The sequence below is a fragment of the Bubalus bubalis genome, chromosome 3, assembly GCF_019923935.1.
Source record: "Bubalus bubalis isolate 160015118507 breed Murrah chromosome 3, NDDB_SH_1, whole genome shotgun sequence".
NCBI classification, from domain to species: Eukaryota; Metazoa; Chordata; class Mammalia; order Artiodactyla; family Bovidae; genus Bubalus; species Bubalus bubalis.
In genome coordinates, this window is record NC_059159.1 from 46,044,200 (window position 1) to 46,057,250 (window position 13,051).

The 13,051-nt window shown below is 48.0% G+C and overlaps 1 protein-coding gene across 2 annotated transcripts in view; it reads right to left on the minus strand.

Moving 5' to 3' along the window:
- Positions 1–13,051, minus strand: part of ASIC2 (acid sensing ion channel subunit 2) — a 1,251,793-nt gene that overhangs the window by 96,782 nt on the left and 1,141,960 nt on the right. The window lies entirely within an intron of this gene.

The window sequence follows — 13,051 nt, forward strand, 5'->3', positions numbered from 1 at the left end:
ACCTTCTCCAGCCCATCCTTTAAGTGAATCATGGCTCACTCCTTCAGAAATGCAAACCTGATTATATAAATCCTGTGGTTAAAATCCATCAGGGCTGCCCATCCCCCTAAGAGTAAGCTCCAGGGCCATCCTTCCACACCCAGCCTTCTGTGATGCTCTCTCTGTCTGCTTCATCCTTCTCTTCCCATCTGAGTCCATGGGAATTCACTGGAAGATAAGCTCAGGGTTCGGTGGTTACCTCTGCATGTGCACTGAGGAATCTACCCCTGATGGCTAGCACAGGGCCTGGCACCTGGGGGTATTCCAGAAATATATGTCAAGTGGACAAGTGAATGAATAAATGAGTGAGTGGGTGGAGCGACATTAAACAACTCTGGCACCTCTGGATGTGCCCTGCTGGTTCGCCTATTTGTGGCTTTCTAGTTGCTGTTTCCACTACTGTAACAGCTCTTGTTCCTTTTTCTGCCTGGGCAACCTCTGCAATTCTCCAAGACTGGATCAATCCATTGCCTCCTCCAGTAAGCCGTCCTGAGCTCATGGACCAAGTTGTATAACATCCCTCCTCACTTTCCCCCTTTGCTCCTTCACCAGGGCAGCTATCACATGCAACAGTAACCACAGGTGGATTTTGTTGTTTCCATTGTGCAGAGGACAAAACCACAGCCCAGAGATGTTAAGCAACTTGCCCAAGGTCACACAGCTATTAAGTAGAGAAGCTGAGATTCAGAGCCGCGTCTGTCTGGTTCTAACACACACGATCTTTTTGGGCATGTTGTCGTTGTCATTGGGATGTTTCTGAGCCCTATACTGCTCCTCTCTGCCTTGCTTTTTCCATCAGCCAATCAATAGTCATATGCATGAGTTCCTACTACATACAAGGCTTATGGAGATTGTAAAGAGGTACAAGCCCTGCACTCCCAGTATTTCCCTTTGTAGCTAGGGTCCCCAACACCCTGGCCATGGACCGGTACTGGTCCATGACCTGTTAGGAACCCGGCTGCACAATAGGAGGTGAGTGGTGAGATGGAAGTTTCATCTGTATTTACAGCCACTCCCCATCCCTTGGGCTTCCCAGGTGGCACTAGAACCTGCCTGCCAATGCAGGCAATGTAAGAAATGCACACCCGATCCCTGGGTTGGGAAGATCGCCTGGAGGAGGGCATGGCAACCCACTCCAGTGTTCTTGCCTGGAGAATCCCATGGACAGAGGAGCCTGGTGAGCTACAGTCCATGGGGTCCCAAAGAGTCAGACACAACTGAAGCGACTTAGCATGCACTCCCTCCCGCCCTTGCTTTACCACCTGAGGTCCGCCGCCTGTCAGATCAGATCAGTGGGGCATAATAAATGTAATACGTTTGAATCATCTTGAAAACATCCCTATACAACCCCCCACACCCCCAACCCCACCCTGTGTCCACCCCAGTCCGTGGAAAAATTGTCTTCCATGAAACTGGTCCCTTGTGCCAAAATGGTTGGGGACTGCTGCTTTTTCATGCATATTAAAGTATATAACTAGATGGTGATTTATAGGACTGTTTGTTGGAGAGGGTGGGGGCTGGGTCTGTCTTGCTGGATGAATGAATGAATGAATGGGCTTCAAGGGGTTGCTACTCCCATTCCCTCGCCCACCTCTGGGAGGCGCCCTTAAGTGCTGGCCCTCCTTGCTAGTTATGGCGGGAACTCACACCTGATATCTTGTTCCACTCCCCTCCCCTCCCTTTCTCTGCTCTGGTCTTCTCAGCTCCCTGCTTAATTGTTCCTAAGTGTTTTTGCTTGCTTTTCCTCGAGGGTATTAGAGGAGAGACAGTTTACCTTCGTGGGGGCAGAAGAAGGGGCTCAGAGCCAGGCAGGCGCACACAGACTGCACTTCTCCGCTGGCCTCCCTGCCTGCACCGCCTCAGCCCGCCGCTCCTGTCTCACTTCTTGCTTCTCGGGGAGGATCATTTTCCTCTTTGCTCAACATCAAAGGCTGAGAGCTATTTACCCACAGTGCAGTTTTGCTAGAAACTCAGGACAAGATGCCGCTCTCCTTCCCCGTTGCTGTGCATAATGATGTGTAACAGTAACCGGCGCTTCAAACGTAGGCCTTATCGCCCCCAGCCACAAAAGACAATTTATTTAAGTCTAGACTGTCAGGCCAGAGCTCGCTGCTTCTTCAGACCTGCCATTCTCCGAGGCACTTCTCTGCTCTCCTGGTAAGCGCTGACAGCCTCATCTGGGATGGCAGGGCTGAATTTGCAAGGTTGCTAAGAATCAAGAATAGCTCTTAGTTGGATCCTTTTGTAAGAATTAATGGTGCACATATCAAACCTGGATCTGCAGGAGTGACAGGGGTGGGGGGTGGGGGGAAGCCTGAGATAAAGATGGACCCCATGACCATCATTTTCATTGCTCACTGAGTGTTGCAGTTGAGAGATGACACGTGTACAGCTTCAACTTTCTCAATGGCCCCAAGAAGTTGGAGGGAAGGAGACTAAAAATTCCTGAGCCTCTACTCTGTGCTGGCCCCTGCTTGGCATTTTCAGAGGAACTATCTTTTTCCTAATTATGGTCCCGACTACCTTGATGGGAAGGCATCTTATTATCACATGCCCATCTTACAGTTGGGAAGACTGAGACTTAGTGAAGAGGTAGGTAGTAGAGCTGGGACTCATGGGTTTGACTTTACCGCCAAGGAAGTTCCAAGGGAGGAACCCTGAAATTTTGAGTCAGACAGAAAGGCATCAGAGCACCTTGCTCATTATTTGTCAAGTCTGTGGCCTTGAACATGACATCTTTTTCCAATGTCAGTTTTTGTGTTTGCAAATTAAGCAAGATAACCTTGCCACGTGGTTGTAACATCTAAATGAGGGAATGCAAGTGGATTTGTTTGGAAGATTACATAATAGACATCTTTAAGAGGTATGCATCCATACTAGGTCCTTTTCAGCAGAAGTGAGAAGTTATTTGAGTTATGGGGTGAGGTCAGTGATGAACTGAAGAATGGGAGGTGTTGAGGGGTCCTATCTTCTCTGTGTTTCAGTAATACTAAGCTCATCTCTCTCTCTCTCTCTTTGCTGCATTGGGTCTTCATTGTAGCTGTCAAGCTCTCTAGTTGTGGCATGTTGGGCTTTGTTGTCCCCAGGCATGTGGATCTTAGTTCCTTGACCAGAGATCAAACCTGTGTCTGCTGCATTGGAAGGTGGATTTTTAACAACTGGACCCCAGGCAAGTCCCATCAAGCTCATTTTGAAGTAGTTACAGGGGATGAAAACCACCGTGTGCCACTGACTACTTATTCCTTAAGAATGTTAAGCCTGTTGCTAAAAGCCCAGGGCAGCCGATGAGATTACTGGGGCCACAGAGTTCTGTAAGAGAGGGCAATGCTTTGATGCACACAATCCACTTTGAAATCTACTTTTGGATGGAATTGCAACCAGTCACTGGTGCAGTGGACAGCCACCATAGTCTGAAGTTCGCACGTTTTAGCCTGTACTCTTCTTCTCTTGGTAGTATCTTTGTCTGATTTTGGTATCAGGGTGATGGTGGCTTCATAGAATGACTTTGGGAGTGATCCCTCCTGTTCAGTCTTCTGGAAGAGTTTGAGGGACTTCCCTGATGGTCCAGTGGCTGAGACTCTGAGCTCTCAATTCAGGGAGCCCAGATTCAATCCCTGGTCAGGGAACTAGACGCAACTAAGAGCTGGCATGCCACAGCGAAAAGATCCTGCATGCTGCAGCTAGAGATCCTGCATGCTGCAGCTAGAGATCCTGCATGCTGCGATGAAGACGGAAGATCCCATGCACCACAACTGGCACAGCCAAATAAATAAATAAAGATAAATATTAAACAAAGATTTTGAGAAGGATCAGTATAAGTTCTTCTTTGTATGTTTGGCAGAATTCCCCAGTGAAGCTGTCTGGCCCTGGACTTTTGTTTGCAGGGAGGTGTTTTTTTTTTTTTTTTTTAAATTACAGATTCTATTTCACTTCTAGTGATTGGTCTGTTCAAATTATTTATTTCTTCTTGATTCAGTTTTGGTGGGCTGTGTGTTTTTAGAAACCAGTCCACTTCTTCTAAGTTATTCAGTGTTTTGGCATGAATTGTTCATATTTGGCACAATCTAAATCCAAGAAATCTGGATGTGGGGATGGGGAGAGGGTCTTGTGCCTTCCAGGAGCTCTTAGAACAGCCCTGAGGTCACAGACTGGCTTGGCTGCCCTCTCTGGAGCACCAGTCACATTCTATCTGCTGTCATTAATTTTTTGCAGCAGCCTTATGAGTTTGGTCTTATCACTCCCATCTTACAGATAAGGAAGCTGAGGCCCAGAGAGGCTGAGCCAGGTCACAGAGCTGGTAAGTAGAGAATCCAGGGTGTAAGTCATCTTTGCCTCACTCCATTGCCTGTGTTCTTTGCTGCTGCTTCCTCGTAGCTACAGCTACTCTGTTCCCAGCAGACTGATAAAATTGGTGCCTTGCTAACACTAGGGGTCTTGAGCTTGGTAATGGGGGTGGGAGTGGTGGTTATATCTCAGAGTCAGGAGAATCTCAGGAAAGTACAGGCACCACAGATCTTGGGGACTTCCCTGGTGGTCCAGGGGTTAAGAATCCTCCTCTCAATGCAGGGAACACGGGTTTGATCCCTGATTGGGGAACTAAGATCCCACATGCTGTGGGGCAGCTAAACCTGAGCCCGGCAACTAATGAAGCCCTCAGGCCACAATTAGAGAGCCTGCTCGCCACAACCAAAGGTTCCTCATGATGCAATGAGGATCCCATGTGCCACAATTAAGACCCATCACAGCCAAATAAACATAAAAAAATCTTCTTGCCCAAATGTCTCATCTTGCCCGTGGAGAGTCTAAGGCTCAGAGAGGTAGAGTGTCCTGCCCCTGGTCACACAGCTAGTTCGGGGCCAGAGTTGAGACCTGACCTGGGTTTGGGTCTGTGTTCTTCCTCTAAAACCTTCTGTTTGTGCATGATGGGGGTTGGAGATGATGGCTAAGCTCCCCTTCCTGGGGCCCTGCATCCAGGAATAAAAAAGATTAGCAATGCCTGCTGGCCTGGGTACCAGCATCCAGGCCCAGTGTGACCTGTTGGGGCAGCCTGGCTCAGAGTCCAGGAAATGCACAATGGAAAAGGTTAGGGACAGAAGATATCCCTGAAGACACAGTTTTCTGGCCCAATTAGTAGTGCAAACAACATTTCTACACATGGACCTTCTTAAGAAAATAAATTATGTATAAGCTCCCTTAAGCACTGTAGAAATATCCACTTACCAGCACACAACTGGGCCTGTAAGCTTCAAACCTTCCAAGCCTTCATTAATCCTGACCTTTAGGGCTTTTCTGAGGCAGTGGCTTCCTTGTCTCGTCTTGCTTATTATGCTTGAACGAAGTTATATCCTATTGCTCCAAACCTCCTCTAAAACTCAGCCTTTCCCCTCCGCTGAGTTGAATGAACTTTCCTCCCAGTGATTTGCTGAAATTTCTTGTTTGGCTGTTTTCAAAATAATGGACATGCTAAAGCCCACTGTTTTGTTTGCTCTGGCTTTCTCTATCAAAATCTCCTAACCCAGCGGTCCTCAACCTTTTTGGCACCTGGGACCAGTTTTGTGGAAGATAACTTTTCCAGGAATCAGGGGAGTGCATGGTTTCTGAATGATTCAAGTGCCTTACATTTCTTGTGCACTTTATTTCTATTATTATTACATTAGCTCCACCTCAGAACATCATGCATTAGATCCCAGAGGTTGAGGACCCTGCCTTAACACATTTTACACAGAGGGGGGAAAACAGTCTGTTAAATGGGTTACCAGGCTTTCAGTAAACAAAATGAAACTGATTTTTGTTTTCTTTTCTTGGAAGGAGGGGTGGAAGATTATCAGTAATCCAATCCTTTTCATTGCTGTGTAGTATTCCATTGCACAGCTATAGCAGGATTTATTCATTCAACTATTGATAGACATTGGGTTGGCTATTACAAATAAAGCTACTACTATAGCAGGTATAGGTCAGTCTTTGTACAGATAAGTTTTCATTTCTCTTAAGTAAGTGCATAGGAATTGAATGGCTGAATCATATCATCGTAAGTGTGTCTGTAACTGTTTAAGAAATGGCCAAGTTGTTTCCAAAATGGTTGTATAGTTTTATATTCCCATCAGCACTGTATGAGAGTTTCAGTGGGGGGTGGTTTCCATTTGTTTTCTGAAGTGGTCGTCAATTAGCACGTTTGAGAATTAAATACGGCAGAGGGATGCATGTATGAGGAGGGGCCTATAGTTGGTCAGCTCCTGGAAGGCGAGGCCTGCATCTTAGGAAAAATGCTTACTCACTCATCTCGCAACAGGAATTTTTGACCGCCTATGATGTTCCAAGGACAGATGCGTGACTGTGCTTTTACCCCATAGGGAGATTTAAAAGGTGACTTCAACAAGTACCCAAGAAAGCACCTCCGTGTGGCTGTGGAGTCCTTGGGAACCAAGGAGATGAGGGGAATGCAGCCCCTTGGCAACCACTTGTCCCTTCATCCCAATCAAGAGGCCACAGTCTCTTTTAGGATGTCATTAATACCATTCATCTTTGGGTTCCTTTTCAGAAGGGAGAGAAGAACGTCCAGTCACTGGGCATTACCACGAGGCAGGCACTGTGCTGATTGCTTTATACTCCTTCTATCTTTCTTAATAATAATTTAACCAATTAATTAAAGACTTTGGCTGCACTGGGTCTTAGTTGTAGCATGCAGGATCTTCAATCTTCCTTGTGGCATGTGAGGTCTTGCAGCATGTGGGATCTAGTTCCCTGACCAGGGCCCCCTGCTTTGGGAGCAGGGTGTCTTTAGTCACTGGACCACCAGGGAAGTCCCCTATAGACCTTCTATCTTTCAGGGCTCACAGAGCCCACCAATGTAGATGGTATTCTTCCCAATTTGTAGATGAGAAATCAAGGCTCGGCGAGGCTAAGCCCTTATCCAAGATCCTCCAGCTAGAGAGAGATTCACCTGACTTTTCCCTTTATATTCATGGGTCGCTAAAGGAACCCTTAGCATCATTTGAGCATGTAATGTGGTACTGCGACGCCCCTCTCCTCCACTGAGTCCCTGCCCCTCTATGCAGAGATGTGACATATGCTGTGTTGGTTTCACTAAGAAGCGCTCCTGTCTCCTTCCTCCAAGCCTGAAACATAGCCCGGGGCTTTTCTGCTGGGCAACTGTCCAGAGAGTTTTAGACCGCACTGGAAGAGATGTGTAAGCCCCATGCAGAAGAAAAGAGCATCAGGTGACTGCCAATCTGTCAGCTGGGAAAACAGCACAGAGGGTAGCAAGGGTGACTCTGAGTGCTCTCCAAGTCACACGTTTTGTGAGCAAATGTTCCCCTGGGGAACGGCTCACAGAGGCAGAGGGGCACTTGAAGGCGCCAGGAGGGTCATTTGAAATTCCAGACCTTCACCGATGAATCCCTCCTGAGCCCTCATGTGAACATCCCAAATTGGGCCTGACTTGGGGTTATGAAACGGGCTGAGGGCAGCTAGAAGCCTTTCAAGGTGGACCAGCTTGGCTGGTACGGGGAGGGGTGTCTGGGTGATGGAGGTTTCCAGGGAGACTTCAGGACAGGCTGGTTGCTCTTTCTGCTGGGTCCTCCACCGTCTGTCTCCTGTGAGAAGTAAGGGCTGTGTCCTTTTCACCCCTGGCATCTCAGTGCCTGGCCCCACGCCTGGCACACAGTAGCCAGGTGTGAAATGGGCAGGTGTCTGGATGCAAGAAAAGACTCAAGCATGGAACTGGGAACCAGACAGGCTCAGCTTCCAATGCTGGCTCCGCCCTGATTCAGGGAAGTAATTTCATCCTTTTGAATTTTGATCCCTCATCCTGGCAATGCTGGTAAGAGTAACTTCCAATAGAATTCTTGTAAAAATCAAAAAGGTCATTATGAATCTGAAATTGCTTCATAGAAAAAAAAAAGTTTTCAGCCCAGGCAGAGAACTTTCTTGCCTGTGGTCAGTATCATGGCTAAGCCTTGCAGGGGCAGGGGAGGTGAAAGCATTGTTATTGGCCTATAGAAATGGAATCTGAGATGTTGTTCCATCTGGGACCACATTTGTGGCACATCCATTCAGTTGCCTAGTGAACTCTACAGAACATCTCTTGTGTTCTAGCACCACCCCAGGCATTGGGTATGCAGAGAAGAATCAAGTCTTTAGGGACCACCTAGTAGGGAAGGTGGTCCTGCAGAGTGATTCTGGGTGGAGTGCACAGAAAGAAGCCGTCTGGTGGGTAGGGATGGGAGGATTATGGGGGCTCATACAGAATTCTCTCTAGAGGCAGGGCTGCTGACCCCAGCGATATTTAGCAGGCTGAGACAGATCCCTTAGGCTGGCTCCTGGTCTTTACAGGGGCATGCTGATGTCAGAGAGGCCAGTGATGTCTGCTGAGCCCTACCAGCCCTTCACTCCAGCTCCCTTCTGTTCCCACCCCTTAGACAAACAACAATGGGCTCTACTAAGAGACAGGCAGGAAGGACAGACCTTGGAGTCAGATTATCCCGGCTGAACACCTACTATGTGCCAGACACCGTGCACAATGAAGAGTGGAGCTTAGCTGTTAGCCAGTTGATAATCACCAGGACACACAAGCAGTGACTTGGAGGAGCTGGCATCTTATTCTCTCCAAGGAAACCAGTGTCAGTCTCCCAGGACCCCCGCCAACCCCCCAAGCCTGGCTTTCTGATCTGTCCACTGCCGGCAGGTCACCAAGCCCAACCCTGGGGATATGGGGCCAAGGCAAGGGGTTAATAGAAAGAGCACATTCCTAGGGAGCCAAGGCTGACTGTGAAGACCATCCACTTGGCTGTCATCAGATGTGGGGAGCAGGACCCAGGAGGGCTTCCCTGCCTTGAGGGAGGGCAGAAGTGCAGAAAAAGTGAAGGAGAAAGAGTGAGCACAAACTGTCCGCAGCCCATCACCGTGTTCATCTCCTTCCTTCTTAACCCTGCTGACATGATCCCTGCTGCCCCAGCCCATGCCAGTTCCCACGCAGAACCTTCTGAAGGCAGGGTGTGTTCAAGGTGCAGCTGCCCAGATGCACTGGAAGTAGCCCCGAGTTCTGCCACCTTTGGTTCTTTCGGGGTGCAGAGCCTCGAGGTGAGGCACACCTTAGTTTATGTTCTGATTACTTACAAGAGAATGGATGCAAAGTACCCGACAGAGTACTCACTCAATAACATTAGTTAAGATAATGTATGGGTTCTGCTCCTGGGTTCTGAAATCTCAGCTCTTACATGATGTGATTTTTGGGTTCCTGGTCCATATTACAAGTTCTTTTTACAACTGCTTGCCTGATCCTGTGACTACAGCCCTGTGCCCACTTCTGCCTGCTGGACTTACAGGAATATATGTCCACTTGGTTTCCCTGTGGCCATGCCCAGATGGGACATTGCTAGGGTATTCCTCTATAGGAAGTTTGTATCACCCCAGCTGGGTATTTCTGCTCAGCTGAACTTCACCTTTCCCCCACTTTTCCAGCCTCTATCCTGGGGGCTTGTGTGGGCTTCCTATCCCATTGCATTTTCTACCTGTGTGATCCACCCTGAGATAAGACACGAGTTGTTCCTTGCAGCTGCCTCACTACTCACCTTCTGAAGCAGGTGTGGGATGGGGGGAGGAAAAAAGTAGGGATCAGAAATGTGTTCTATTGTGTTCCTAGTTAATTTCACATTATTCTACAGGGTTGCACAGAAACGATGCATGGGTGAAAACCAAATGATGGTTTATGATGTTTACGGAAGAAAAGCAGATGTTCCAATTAATGCTAGGGCTGAAAACAGTCCCAAGGCAGGCTGATTCTAAAAGCTGATCAAGAAAAGGTCAAATAGGTAACAACCCACATGGCACAAAAATCCTCATACCACATTCTTTCTGATTTCATATTTTCTCATTAAAAACATATTTCACCTTCTCCAGGAACTGCTCAGAGAATGTCACTGTCTTCTAGTTTTTTCCCCTCACTGATCATGGAGGTTGCTGCTGCTGCTGCTGCTGCTAAGTCACTTCAGTCGTGTCCGACTCTGTGCGACCCCATAGACGGCAGCCCACCAGGCTCCCCCGTCCCTGGGATTCTCCAGGCAAGAACACTGGAGTGGGTTGCCATTTCCTTCTCCAATGCATGAAAGTGAAAAGTCAAAGTGAGTTGCTCAGTCATGTCCGACTCTGTGCGACCCCATAGACGGCAGCCCACCAGGCCCCGCCATCCCTGGGATTCTCCAGGCAAGAACACTGGAGTGGGTTGCCATTTCCTTCTCCAATGCATGAAAGTGAAAAGTGAAAGTGAAGTCGCTCAGTCGTGTCCGACTTGTAGCGACCCCATGGACTGCAACCTACCAGGCTCCTCCATCCATGGGATTTTCCAGGCAAGAGTACTGGAGTGGGGTGCCATTGCCTTCTCCGGGAGGTTGAGCAGCATGTACTTTCCATAGCAAAGCTTGCATTATGAATGTTCAAAGGCATGGCAGATTCACAAGTGCAGAGGGTTTGAGGCAGTTCAGTGAGATTGCTTTCCCAGCGTGTGGAATTAAGACCTGACTGGAAGATATACAGCATGCATGATACCACGCTCCTTCCTAGGTCCATAGCAGACATAACTAATGGATCACAGCACTCTTTCCCTCTGAGTCTCACAGTTGTTTTTTTTTTTTTTAAGCCCAATAATTCTGGCTGCCACTGTTGGAGTTGGCAAGTGAGTTGAATCCTATTTGCCCTTCTTGTGCTAGAAGAATGTACTGCTGATGGTGACAGCGTTTCTGTAATAAGAGGCAATGCCTGAGAATTGGGGCAGGTTTGGAGGGCAACTTGAGGGGCACAGTTCTGGGGGCTTAGGCAGAAGGGACTGTAGTTGGTGACAGAGGCAGAAGTAGGACTTTGTATACTAAAAAAAAAATTGCTGGACTTCCCTGGTAGTCCAGTGGTTAAGAATTCACCTGCCAATGCAGGGCATATGGGTTTGATCCCTGGTCTGGGAAGATCCCACATGACTGGGAGCAACTAAGCCCGTGTACTTGACTACTGAACCCAGCACCCTAGAGCCCATGCCCTGCAACAAGAGATGCCCCTCGCACCACAACGAAGAGTAGCCCCTGCTCACCGCAACTAGAGAAAGCCCATGCACAGCCACAAAGACCCAGCACAGTCAGAAATAAATAAAGTGTTGAAAATTGCTTAGACTTGCCGCTCTGCACCCTGGTAGAGCACGTATAAGCTTTGGACTGCTGCTGCTGCTCCTGCTACTGCTAAGTCACTTCAGTCGTGTCCAACTCTGTGCGACCCCAGAGACGGCAGCCCACCAGGCTCCACCGTCCCTGGGATTCTCCAGGCAAGAGTACTGGAGTGGGGTGCCATTGCCTTCTCCGATAAGCTTTGGAACCAAGTACCAATTCTGCCATTCATGAGTTTTTCAAATTGGGCTAATGTTTCTTGACCATCCCTTTGTTTTTCTGTCTCAGATCGGTGGACTCGACTCCCAGGCGACTGGGAATAATTTTCACGGAACCACAGTTCCTTGACTTAGGATTGAAGGATCAAAGGGCTTGAGATGATTAGGGGCTTTCAAAAATGAAAGACAAAGCGTTCTTTTGTTCTTTCAACATCTAATGAAGTACTATCATGTGTCAAATACTCTGCGAGATCCTGGGAATACAGAGATAAGTAAGACACGGACAGTCTCCTCAGTTGCCGGGGTAGAAATGGAGGAAAAAACACTTCAGGCCGTCAAGGAGACAGAACCGCTGTAAGGCCATCATTGACTCCCACACATAATTTACAGGATGCAGCTCTTGAGGGACAATGAACAGGATGCAAGGTCCACCTCTGTAGTATTTGCTGTAACCCTTCAGTCCTGTTGAGCTTGTGTGCATTTGCAGAGGGCCGGTTTCCAGCTACTGTATTACTTTTTATGGGTGACTTAAAACAATTATTTATTTGGCTGTGCTGGGTCTTAGTTGAGGCATGAGATCTTTGGTTTTTGTTGCAGCATGCGGGATCTAGTTCCCTGATCAGGGATCAAACCTAGGCCCCCTGCATCAGAAACTTGGAGCCTTAGCCACTGGACCCACCAGGAAAGCCCGTCAGCTACTGCTCTGACATCAGCATGACCTACTCAGGCCTTTCCCATCCTTTCTGCACTCCTCCACCACAACAGCCCTATCACATCTCCTTACCTCCAAACCAGAGCCTAGATTAGGATGGGAAAGGTGAGGCGCCAAGGCACAGAATTTTAGGAGGTATTCAATTCTTGGGACTGAGAGTGGTGAGTGCCTCTTTAAATTTTGCACCTGGGTATCCAACTTGTACACCCTAGTCTGGGCCCTGTTCCAGACAAAGTCAGATGAAGACAGGAAGAAAGACATCCATGATGAAAGTGGCACGATAGCCTGTTCTTACAAGCTTGCAAAATAGACACTATTGTCTTATTTACAGATGAAGAAACTGAGGCTCAGAAAGGGTGAGTTACTTGCAGAGGCATCACAGAGCTGTAAAAAATCAGAGGCTTTTATTTATTTATTTATTTTTACTGAGACAGACCCAGGTCACGTTCCCAGTTCTGCCTGTCCTGAGCCATGTGACTTTGGGCCAATGACTTATTTTTTTCTGACCTTCTGATTCCTCTATCTGAAGAATGGGAATAATAATATCTCTCAAGGTCAGATGGGAATGAAGTCCAGGCACTTCCAGCTTCTGGTTCTGTGACTCTGCTTTCTCAGGTGTTAAGTGGACCGGCCGTACCTGTTTCACAGAGATGCCCTGGAGACCAAATGAAATGATGGCCGTGCCAGCTCATGGGGAGTTCTGAAGAGCTGTTTGGAGGCTCAAGTGTGAATTCCTTAATAGACTTTTCTGTCTCTCCAGCCCTGTTAACTGTCTGGTCTTCTGGGGTGCAAGGAGGGAGGTCAGAGTCTGTTTGGTGAGTGCTTTTAGATAATAGCTTCAGATCTTCTCTAGATGGATAATTGAGATGGAATGCTGGCTACCAGTCAGATGCCACGCCAAGTGCTTAAATGCACCGTTCCATTCAACCCTCTCAGAA